At 39.3% G+C, this 9,948-nt stretch overlaps 1 long non-coding RNA gene across 1 annotated transcript; it reads right to left on the bottom strand.

The window, feature by feature from the left end:
* Nucleotides 1–1,669: 1,669 nt before the first annotated feature.
* Nucleotides 1,670–3,511, bottom strand: LOC132354744 (uncharacterized). The gene is made up of 3 exons (XR_009499387.1): nt 3,437–3,511; nt 3,010–3,109; nt 1,670–1,992 (listed from the first exon to the last, which is right to left on the bottom strand). It is a non-coding gene; the product is annotated as an uncharacterized LOC132354744 (long non-coding RNA).
* Nucleotides 3,512–9,948: the final 6,437 nt, after the last annotated feature.

Raw genomic sequence — 9,948 nt, 5'->3', positions numbered from 1 at the left:
TTTGCCATTCCTTCTTTTATTTCCCCCACATTATTAATGCCTCTTTGGCAAGTGGGTGACTTCTGTGAGTGGCAGAATTACGAGCAGTGAGGAGGGGGTTCCCTTCAGACTCCACTACATATTTTTCCAGGTGTTTTTTCTTGAGCCTCTGCATCCTTAGGCACTTCCGGTGATAACTAAATCTCTGCTAGCCCCTTGGCAGATTTTGAAGGTATTTAATATGAAATCAAAACACGATTTTAAGTGAGATATTGATTTTGAGGATTCATAACCAAAATATATGTAGTTTAATGATACATAGGTTTGTCTCTCAAGAACTCTGTAGTCTTATTAGCTTCAAACCACCTCAGCTAAATCCTTTGTGTTATTTTGAACTCTTACCAGTTAACTCTGAAGACACTTGTTCACTAGAATCAAAGCTCACTTGATCATTAGACTAAACATGAAAAATCATCATCATTGTGTCTCAGGTGCTATATGCCAAGTACTTCACATGTGTCATCTCATTTAACCCCCCCCCCCAGAAATCTATTTAGGTAATTAGAAGGGTAATTTTTTAAAGGTTAAAATCATAACCCTAATACAAATATAAAATGCACACATGTCCATTTATTTATTTAACGTATTTTATTTAATGATAACTTATTAATAAACGAGGAAACCAATAAGGTGTTATAACTGATTCAAAGAACAGTTCAAAGAACTACACACATGTAGTCAATTAGGAATACTGAAATGAACTTACAAATAAATGTAAAACAGGTTAATATCCAAAGACAATGATCAATTACATTTCAGTAGACAGTTTGCGTATGGACAAGACTCATTTGAATTACTATCAGTATCTTACATCTTGTGGAGTTACAAAATAGCTCAAGGAAATAACCTATATGGGAAAAGAGTCTTAAAAAGAATGGATATATGTATGTGTATAACTGATTCACTTTGCTGTACACCTGAAACTAACACAACATTGTAAATCAACTATACTCCATAAAAAATAAAAATTAAATTTAAAAAACTAGCTCAAGGACAATGAAAGGTAGAGATAACCCAGAAGGTTGTGCTAGACAGGTCACCCAATACTCTTCATCCATTTCAAAGTCTTTTACTATTGTTGTTTCAGTGTTTTCCTGACAGTATGATTCCAACTTTGGAGGTTTTAGAACTCAGTGCATAGGAATAAAAGATCACTTTACTATAAATATAATCTTCAAATTTTTGGTAAACAAAAGATGATCTTTAAATAAAGCAAGTAATCACAGAATATTAGATCTGGATCAAACGTTGCAGATAAAACTTGACATTTTATACATGAGAGAATCTGAGGTTAAGCAATTTGCCTAAAGTCATAAAGCTGGGTGTTGGCAGGTCAAGAGAAGAACAGAGAAACCAGGACTTTCTCCTAGAGTATTATTAAAATAAAGAGAAACAAAAAAATGTTAAAACCTTGTGTGTTAGAATTACCTTTAGATATATTACATTTAACAAATTACCCCTCAGGACTTCCCTTATGGTGCAGTGGTTAAGACTCCACACTTCTACTGCAGGGGTCCCGGGTTCGATCCCTGGTCGGGGAACTAAGATCCCACATGCTGTACCACACGGCCGAAAAAAAAAAATTACCCCTCTATCGTTACCAAGATGAACTGGGGTCTGCTTGCCCATGGCACAGCAAAGCCAGTCTACTGACACTGGGCAGTGGTGAAGGAAAGACCAGCGTTTACGGCAGGGCACCCAGAAAGGAGAACAGGCAGCTCATGCTCAAAAGACCCCAACTCCCTGATGGCTTTCACAGAAGGGTTTTTAAAGGCCATGTTTTCAGTGAGGGTTGCAGGGTGCATGACTTTCTTCTGATTGGTGGGTGGTGAGGTAACAGGGTGATGCTTCTGGAATCTTAATCATCAACCTTCTGGTTCCAGCCAGGCTGGGGTCCACGTGCTTGTGGTCAGCATGCAGTCACCACCCTCCGCCTGGGTAGGGGGCTAACTTCTGCAGAACAACTCAAAGATAAGTGTCAGATTGTTATGTATAGACCTTGAGGGGGAAGTAAGGCTCTGCTTCATCACTGAACTGTTGTTTAAACCATCACTCCTTTTCTTGCTTGGCTGCTTTTCCTTTGTTTCTGCATTCCCTCACTTGCCTAATTAGTAACTGCTTGGGTCTGCTCTGTGGAACTCAGGGAAGGCCTAGAAGATTAAGCCTCTTTCTCCAAACAAGAAACAGGGGACATGGAGGACCTTTTGTACCCAGGGGGGCCCTGCAGGGTCCTGGTCAGTTTTAATCCCCCCTTTTCTCGATATTCCTCAATCCTAGGGGGACCAGGGGTGGGACAAGAAAAAGAATACAGTTTTGGATAGAGAAGTTAATCATAAACTTGGCAGGAGAATCGGTTTTAGGGGGACTCAGTTTCACTACGATAAAAATGAAATGAAGCAAATATCAATTAGGAAAGTTCCCTAAGATCATAGTTCCGGATAAGATCAGGGACTGTGTTGGTATCAGAAAACCTATTTTCTCCCATCAGGGCAAAAGTGACAAACTCACATTGCCTAATGACACAAATGGTATATTCATTTTAAGATTACAAGTATTTTCTTTAACTGTAAGGTTTCACTGAACTGAGTATTATTTCTTTGATTCAATATATCTGCCAGGAGACATTCTCTGAAAAGGCATGCTCATCACCTGACGGTCTCTTTTTAATTAAGTCAAAGGATTCCCCTGCCTTAAGGACACACTATCAAAGAGATTACTTCAGTTACAGACTTGGACACTACTTTAGTAAATTAAGGATGTACTTGACATTTAATCCAACAGAAAAGCAACCTGAGAGCTACAATATTTAAATTAAAAGTCAAGTCATGTTCAGATTTGATTCATATATATGTACATATATATATATAAGTATATGTATATATAAACATATCAGTTTGTTACAGTGTTTCTTTGCTACTTAAGCTACTGAAATGCATGTATAGGTAATCAATACAGCTTGATTTAACATACTTTCACAACTGGGAAAGTCCTGGAGATCCATTGATCTGCTTATTCATATTGTAGTTGTCAAGACAGGCAGACCCTCAGATATATTGCATGTTCAGTTGCACTAAAATAAAGCGAATATTGGAATAAAATGAGTCGCATGAATTTTTTCATGTGAAAAAGTGAAAAAATAAGTACATATAAAAGTTATGTTTACACTATACTATAGTCTGTTAAGTATGCAATAAAATTATGTCTAAAAAAATAATGTGGATAACAATTTAAAAATATTGCTGTTGGAAAAATGGCACCAACAGATTTGATTGATGAAGGGTTGCCACAAACCTTCAATTTGTTAAAAAAATACGGTATCTGTGAAGCACAATAAAGCATAGCACAATAAAACAAGCTCTGCCTGTATAACAGTAAGTAAACAGATACCATAACTTACTGTTGTGGGAAATAAGCAAAGGCTCCTGCATGGGACTGAATCACATAACTGTTTTTTCTACTTAATCCAGGTCCGTTTTCCAAAACCATTCACTCTGACTTTGAGAAAGCAATCCTCTGACCAAAGTAGCAACTAATCAGTCAACATTAGTGTTGGAGAAAGATTGTTTAGGTCTTTTATGACCTAAAGGCTGGAGCACATCTGGTGAACAAGGAAAAAGTGTTGCAATCTCTTGTTTGGAATAGAGATCATCTGTCCTGGGCTAGTACAAGCTTGGCTAAAAAAATTACTTGTGCTGGCAAAGGCATAAACATTCCCAACATAATGAGATTTTCTCTTCAGGTACATCTTGCATTTGGAAAAATCAAAAATGTTGGAGGGACTGCTGTGAAATCTCTTCACTGTACTTGCAATTTTAATTGGTTCTCCTTCCAGCACCACGACGAGTTTTAGACGCCACCATCTGAATGTCATATTGAGCACTTTGGGTCTGTCGAAAACTTTATTAAAATTGCAAATTGGGATTTGAGTATACAGACTATAGAGGTTAAATGAAACTGGGATTTAATCTAGAGAAGAGAAAAATTATTTTTAATCCCGAGTTAGTGATTCAGTAAATGCAGAGACCGCCTGAGTTCCATGTTTAGTTGACGTAGACCATACAGCCTCTCTTTTTCTCACAAATGAGATCCAATTCATGAATAAATCTGTAGGCTCCACCTTCAACATTTATCTAGAAACGGACTTTTGTTGTCACCTCTACCTCACCTTGGTCCAAGCCATTGTCCCACTAATTTATTACTATAACCAGTGATATCATAATGGAAGATACTGAATTTATCAGGGAACATTAAATTACTATTTCTTAAGAATTTTGGGACTTCCCTGGTGGTGCAGTGGTTAAGAATCCCCCGCCAATGCAGCCCTTGTCCAGGAAGATCCCACATGCCACGGAGCAACTAAGCCTGTGAGCCACAACTACTGAGCCCGTGTGCCACAACTACTGAAGCCCATGCGCCTAGAGCCCGTGCTCCGCAACAAGAGAAGCCACCGCAATGAGAAGCCCGCGCACCGCAATAAAGAGTAGGCCCCACTCGCCGCAACTAGAGCAAGCCTGCACACAGCAACGAAGACCCAACGCAGCCAAAAATAAGTAAATAAATAAATTTATTTTTTTAAAAAAGAATTTTGATTGTCTGTGTTCACTCTGAGTGTAAAACGTTATCAGCAAAGGCATAATGAATCTCCAGGCTTTTCTACCATATTTGATTTCTGAAATATTTATACTGATAAGGGTTTACCTAAACATATTTAACCTAGGCTAGGCTGTGTGCACTTTCTACTTTGAAAAATATTCCTATGCAGCTCTTACTATTGTAACACATCAAACAAACTTAACCCAATTATTTCTAGCATCTCTCTTTTCATAAAATAAAAACACAAACCTTTGTGCTTTTCCAGAGGCCCTCTAGGAAATCTCAAAGATGGTTTTATTATAAAAGATAGTCTGAAATTTTTTAAAAAATTCTATATGAAAAATGTTGTCAAAGGAAATTGGAGGACTTGATTAAGATAGGATAATGGGTGCCTGAGAAACTATTTAATCAAAGTGACAGTATAACACTTAAAAATAAGCATAGATGGGAATTCCCTGGCAGTCCAGTGGTTAGGACTTGGCACTTCCACTGCAGGGGGCATGGGTTTAATCCCTGGTTGGGGAACTAAAATCCCACATGCCACACGGTGTGGCTGAACAAAAACAAAAATAAAAATAAAAATAAGCATAGAAAATAAATGTCCATCTATGAACCAGGAAGTGGTCCCTCACCAAACCCAGAATCTGCCAGCACTCTGAACATGGGCTTCAGATCCAAGTCCCCAGAACTGTGAGAAATGTGGTTTATTCAATAATTAAAATTTTTAAAAGCATAGAAATAGCATTATTGTACAGAACTTAGCTCTTTCATAAGCGAGGATCTTTGCTTTTCTTTTTCTTGAATAATCGAGTTCATAATAAAGTCAATATAAAATGAAGAAAATTATTTGTGACACGGACCCTCTGCTTTGTAGGCAGATTACACATCAGGTAAACAATAAATTTTGATATCATAGGTGAAGGCAATAATTGGTAAACCAAGGAAGCCAGCCCATCAGAATTGAGAAAATTTTGTTATAATTTTTAACATTTCATAGCTTTTATTGAGACTCAGGTATAATAAATCAAAGCAGATAAATTCAGTTTCAGAGTTTTGTGCTTAATTATGCTCTTTCATATTCTGGAACAAACTGACGTTTTAGGGCAGTAGTTTCTTAGCGTATGATGTCAAAATAATACTAATATTAATACTAGGATGACATTAACATAAATATGCAGTGTGTTCATTATTCCTATCTTCAAACCAATCAAATAACTTTTCAGTTTTTCAATTTCCAAAACATTAAGTCTTGATATTTATAACTCACATAGACAAAAGTTCTTTAGGATACTCAACAGGTCCTAAAAGTATAAAGTAACTCAGAGACTAAAAAGTCTAAAGATTGTTGCTTCAGAACAAAACTAGTGTTCCTTGAAAAGTGAAAGAACAGTGGTATTTCTCTGTCACTCTTTTTCTTGGTATAGTTTCAACCTCTTGTTTATAACATTTAATGAAAGTGATGAGCTTCTATCTCACAGAGAAAAGCAGGGAGTGGACGGTTGAGAGCTATCAGACACAAGCCTTTCTTAGCAGACTAGCAGCACCCATGAATACACATAACTTTCTGCAGCTGTATTATTATGGACTGAATAGTTGTGTCCTGCCACCCCAATCCACATATTGAAATCCTAACCCCCAATGTGATGATATTAGGAGATGGTACCTTTGGGAGGTGATTATGTCATGAGGGTGGAGCCCTCATGAATGGGATTAGTGCCCTTATAAAAGAGATCCCAGAGAGCTGTCTCACCCCGTCACCCATGTGAGGACATGTCACTCATGTGAAGACACAGAGAGAAAATGCCCATCTATGACCCAGGAAGCAGGCTCTCTCCTGACACCAAATCTGCCAGCACCTTGATCCTAGGCTTCCTAGTCTCCAAAACTGTGAGGAAATAAATGTTGTGTAACCCATCGAGTCCATGGTATTTTTGTTATATCAGCCTGAACAGGCTAAGACACACATACATCTCTTACATGGTCTTAAAATGGCAAAAAAAAAAAGAATACATTGATTAATATGACCCAAAGCTATAGCTTCTCTGTAGCACAGAAAAATAAAAAGCCAAAGTATATAATGATCATCTGTTGTTTAACTCAATTTAATGTCAACCCAAGGCTGGATGGGAAATGTGAGCTGGAGGAAGACGGGTGGATAAGACATAACAATCAAAGACAGCTTGGAGGTTCTGAATTTGGGTGGCTCCAGGGGCAGGAATGCGATGAAGAGAGATAAAGATCTCAGGGTGGTAAGCGCCTTTCTCTGAAAGAGACGATTTCTGTTTGAGATGAAATGAGTTTGAGATGCCAAAACAATCAGAGGGAAATGAGCATCAGGCATTTGGCCATTCATCACTAGATTCGCAAGATGTGTCAGGGCATTCGTTTGCTGGGTCTTCAGGGTAACAGATTTGTGAATTGTCCTCATTGAGGTCATGCAAATAGACGAAATAGCCAAAGAGAAATTTGCTTCAGAATTTAATTGTTACTCTGTGCATAAGTATTACTTGTTTTGTTCCTGAAATAGTGTTGCTTATAACTGTTTTGAAAGTGCAAAAGCCAAAAGAGGTTACACCATAGCACGTTCAGGCTTGAGGTCACCAACACAATTAAAAAAAAAAAGTTTTCATGAACACTTCAGGAAGACTCAGAGAATTATGGCAGTTTCACCTTCCTTTTCCCTACTTGGAACTTCCTTCTGCGTTGGTTTCCCTTTAATTTGTGACTTACTTGAATTTTTAGCTCATTAATTTCTTGTTGTGCCTGACTTGAATTTTGCAACACTGTTCTGGTTTACCTTGATGCCAACCTGGAAATCTAATGGGATTCTGCTTTTGCAACTAGCTCATGGTTTTTATTCAGGAGATGATACACCCACATTGCCTAGGTGCCCAGAGCACAAGTGCCTGGTTTTCAACTCATGGTAAATCTAGTACAGCTTGTGGCTCGGTCACCACTATCTTTTCAAAATGTTTCAGGAAATTTATAAACATTACAAAATATGTTATGAAAACCAATTGTATTTCTACCTTTTGCAATGTACACATCAGTATTTAGGACAGTGCGTGGCACACAATAGGTGCTCAATAAATAAATGTTGAATAAATGGGTGGGGGTCTTGGATAGGTAGTTAGGTAAGTTTGAGTTATTTACTGAGGTGGTTCTCATCCCCTGTAAGCTGCACTGTGAAATTTGAACTACTTATTATGCTGGGGGTAGAGATGGAACCATAAAATGCGTGGCATTTGACCTCGAAGATAAGCCCTTGAAACACACATGAGAAAATATTCTTGGAACTCTAGACTTTTCATCTTCAGAGCTGGGTTTTGGAAAGACGATAGTGTTTTGAGTTTCAAACATATGGAGATTTAAAATTTAAGAATAATAAATGGGAGAGGGAGAGAATAGATAAAGAGCCAAGGTATGCTTGTCCCCATCTTCAACTTGACCACGTTTGCCCAGACTGTGGAAGGAGTCTCTTTGGGTTGGGGGAGGAGGAGGGTCTGGTTTGAGTGAACTCTAAGGTCCTTTACCCTGTCTCCTCGTAACTGGTCCCAGAGTAGGTTATGAATGGTGCAGTTCCGGGCTTGAACATCTGGGAGTAGAAAGGACCTATGTGTCCTGCTTCCCAAGAAAGCCCAAGGTTGTGGCAAGTCCATGAAAGAAGAATCTCCACCCAGCAAAGTTCAGTGGCAGTCAAGGAGGAGTGGTGTCGTGGCATCTCTGGATAGAGAAGGTCCAAGGTGGCTGCCTAAGTCTTACTTGACTCTGACATAGCCCAGGGGGCGTAGACTAAAACTTTCCATTCTCATTGAAGGTCATCAAAATGGCAAAGGGAAGAAAGGTCGTGGAGCTGTTCGGGATGAAGATAACATGGGATGAACTTCATGAACTTGAAGTCCGTAAGTGATGGGCCAGACTGTGTGATGAGGTGATAGCAGGCGTGCAGCCCAAATCGATGACCTGGACTGACAAATTGCCTCTCTGTAGAGGCCAGTGGAAGAGAGAGGGTGAGAGCAGACCCGAACTCTTCCCTGCTGTAGGATCCCCGCTAGCCTGCCACATCATTATACCCTGGGCCCTGAATCTGTGCTGGCGGTGAGATGTCACATCCTGAAGGGGCTGACGGTGTTAAACCTGAATGCAGGGATAAACGACTGAAGTCTTTGACTTTATTTAGCAGGTATTAGATTGCCTTCTCAGCCAGCAGACAAAATGGGGACTCTATAGGGATTAAGTATTCAGAAAAATAAATTATCATTACAAACACCTGCGTTTGGGGCTCTCTCCTCTGTGCTCTTCCTAATATGTGTATTTCTTTAAGAGTGAGCCCATGTACCTACTTGGTTACCAGACGACTTATAACTAAGTAACAAAGTAGCAAGACTTCTTAAATCTTATAAGGGTAAAACATAAAATAGTTTTGAGGTATGTGCATTTATCACTTAGAGATGCAAATACTTATACATTTTTTTTTAAATTATTTTATTTATTTACTTTTGGCTGCGTTGGGTCTTCGTTGCTGCGCACGGGCTTTCTCTAGTTGTGGTGAGTGGGGGCCACTCTTCCTTGCGGTGCGCGGGCTTCTCACTGCGGTGGCTTCTCTTTGTTGCATGGTGCGTGGGCTTTAGTAGTTGTGGCACGTGGGCTTAGTAGTTGTGGCTCGCAGGCTCTAGAGCACAGGCTCAGCAGCTGCAGGCACGGGCTTAGTTGCTCCGCGGCATGTGGGATCCTCCCGGACCAGGGCTCGAACCCATGACCCCTGAATTGGCAGGCGGATTCCCAACCACTATGCCACCAAGGAAGCCCTATAAATTGTTTTTGAATGTGCTCCTCTAGAAAGACTCGAGGAGGTTAGGGGCAAAGGCAACCGATCCACAAGAGCAAGAGTTGTATTTTTAGTGTCTGGCTGAAGTGTTTGTAATACTAATGAAAGTTTAATTTCGGAAGGGACCACATCCAACTGAAGGATAGGGAGCAGGAAAGAGCTTTCTTCAGTAGCGTAAGGTCAGACGCGTTTTTATTTCCACTGAAGCTTGAAATTCAACTGTGTTTAGAAAATTTCAGCATCCCAATGTTGGAAATAAGGCAAAGCATAAAGTGTTAGATGCAAAACAAAAAAATAAATGTTTGTGTGTTCCACTCAGCAGCCCCATCTGAGAGGAACATAAATTGGATTTACGTACTGTAATTTAAATAGTCCAATATGAGGGAATACATCAGATAGAGAAGCAGTTCTCCCTTATTTTCCTATCTGCAACATGTATACATGGGCAAAATGAGGAAGAAAATGCCCCTTTTGGGCTTACAAAAAAG

This window comes from Balaenoptera ricei, chromosome 20 (assembly GCF_028023285.1).
Source record: "Balaenoptera ricei isolate mBalRic1 chromosome 20, mBalRic1.hap2, whole genome shotgun sequence".
Classification (NCBI taxonomy): Eukaryota; Metazoa; Chordata; class Mammalia; order Artiodactyla; family Balaenopteridae; genus Balaenoptera; species Balaenoptera ricei.
Note: the sequence above shows the minus strand (reverse complement) of the source record. Positions and strands in the feature narration are given on the sequence as shown.